The 2132-nt window shown below is 38.7% G+C and overlaps 1 non-coding gene across 1 annotated transcript; it reads right to left on the bottom strand.

Moving 5' to 3' along the window:
• Window positions 1-223: 223 nt before the first annotated feature.
• On the bottom strand, window positions 224-330 carry LOC131182785 (small nucleolar RNA R71). Its single transcript, XR_009151046.1, has one exon. It is a non-coding gene; the product is annotated as a small nucleolar RNA R71 (small nucleolar RNA).
• Between the last annotated feature and the right edge of the window lie 1802 nt (window positions 331-2132).

The following is a 2132-nucleotide window of genomic DNA, read 5'->3' as shown; positions in this document are numbered from 1 at the left end:
ATCCATTTATTGCCTAAGTTTCATGGTATTGCAGGTGAGGATCCACATAAGCATGAAACCTCAAGGAGTCTCCGAGGACCAGATTAAGCTACGAGCTTTTCCCTTCTCACTGGAAGGCACAGCTAAGGATTGGTTGCATTACCTTCCTTCTAGATCCGTCAACTCATGGAATGGGATGAAGCTGATATTTTTGGAGAAGTATTTTCCTACTTCCCATGCTGCCAACATAAGAAAAGAAATTTATGGAATCTGACAGTATAATGGAGAGAGTTTGTATGAGTATTGGGAGAGATTTAAGAAGCTGTGTACAAGCTGTCCCCATCATCAAATAAGTGAGCAGCTGTTGATTCAGTATTTCTATGAAGGACTTCTACCAATGGACCGCAGTATGATAGATGCTGCTAGTGGAGGAGCTTTAGTTGACAAGACACCAGAAGAGGCAAGGAGTCTGATTGTTAACATGGCAGTAAATTCTCAGCAGTTTGGAATGAGAATGGATCACACACCTATGAAGGTTAATGAGGTAAGTACATCTAACCTTGAGAAGCAAATTTCTGATTTAACTTCTTTGGTGAGGCAGTTAGCTGTAGGGAACATGCAAACTATTAAGGTATGTGGGATTCGTTCCGGTTCGGGTCATGCTACTAACATTTGTCCTGCATTATAAGAGGATGAATCAATGCAATATGCTAATGCAGTAGGACATTATGGACAGCCACAACGCAGGTATGATCCCTTTTCTAACACTTATAATTTAGGATGGTGAGATCATCCCAATTTGAGTTATGGGAATCAACAAGTGCAAAATAGATACCAGTAGCAAAGACCACAAGTGAATCAACCACCTCCTCCTCCACCTCCCTCAAATCAAGGTATGTCACTTGATGAAATTGTTAAGGCTTTGGCTAACAACACACAACAGTTTCAACAGGAGACCAAAAATGGCATTCAAAACATAGAGAGGCAGATTGTCCAGTTAGCCTCATCTGTGAGTAAGCTGGAATCTCAAGGTTCTGGAAAGCTCCCATCACAAACAATCATGAACCCCAGAGGAAATGGGAGTGCTATACTGTTGCAAAGTGGGAAAAAAGTTGATAATCAGACTCCACATGAGCCAATAAAAAAGAAAAAGCAAGGAGCAAAAGAGTTTGAAGTTCCTGAAGTTGAGGTAAATATCGAACCTAAACTAAATAAGGTTAATAATTATGTTCTTCCTCCTTTTCCATGCAGGTTGGCCAAGACGAAGAAAGAAGAACAAGAGAAAGAAATTTTGGAGACCTTCAAGAAGGTGGAGGTGAATATAACTTTACTTGATGCGATCAAACAAGCTCCCAAGTATGCTAAATTCCTTAAGGAACTATGCACTACAAAGCGCAAGTTGAGGAATAATGAGAAGATCAGCGAGGGGGAAAATGTGTTAGCATTAATTCAGCAAAAATTACCCCTTAAGTGTAAGGATCCAGGTTTGTTTTCTATTTCTTGCAGAATAAGTGACTCTAAATTTGAACGTGCAATGGCAGATTTAAGAGCATCTATTAATGTTATGTCAAATTCAGTTTTTCAAACTTTAAATTTGGGTCCTTTGAAAGAAACTAGTGTCATTATTCAGTTAGTTAATCGTTCTAATGCTTACCCATTGGGAGTAGTTGAAGATGTGTTTGTGCAAGTTGGAGAATTGATTTTTTCTGTAGATTTTTACATTCTGGATATGGAGGATAGTGTTCCCACATCAATGTCAGCTTTGATTTTGTTTGGAAGACCTTTCCTAAAAACTGCCGAGACAAAAATTGATGTGGATGATGGTACCCTAACTATGGAGTTTGATGGAGAGACTGTCAAATTTAATATCTTTGATGCCCTAAAGTATCCTGCTTGCAACACCCCTCACCCGTCTACAGTGTAGCCGAGCAAGACGTGCTACACGGCGTGCCGGAGCACCTGATCTTATCTAATTTCATTATAGTTCTAGATTTACTTGTTCAAAAACTTTATCTGAGGTTTAGGCTATTTTTACTTTTATCAAAATCTGACTAATTTGGAAATTTCAAAAATTTTAACGATAATCCAGCAACGTGCCGATTGTAATTTGGACTAACAGTTCTTCTAAATCTGCTAAAAACAATTTCAATATA

The sequence above is a fragment of the Hevea brasiliensis genome, chromosome 8, assembly GCF_030052815.1.
Source record: "Hevea brasiliensis isolate MT/VB/25A 57/8 chromosome 8, ASM3005281v1, whole genome shotgun sequence".
NCBI classification, from domain to species: domain Eukaryota; kingdom Viridiplantae; phylum Streptophyta; class Magnoliopsida; order Malpighiales; family Euphorbiaceae; genus Hevea; species Hevea brasiliensis.
Note: the sequence above shows the minus strand (reverse complement) of the source record. Positions and strands in the feature narration are given on the sequence as shown.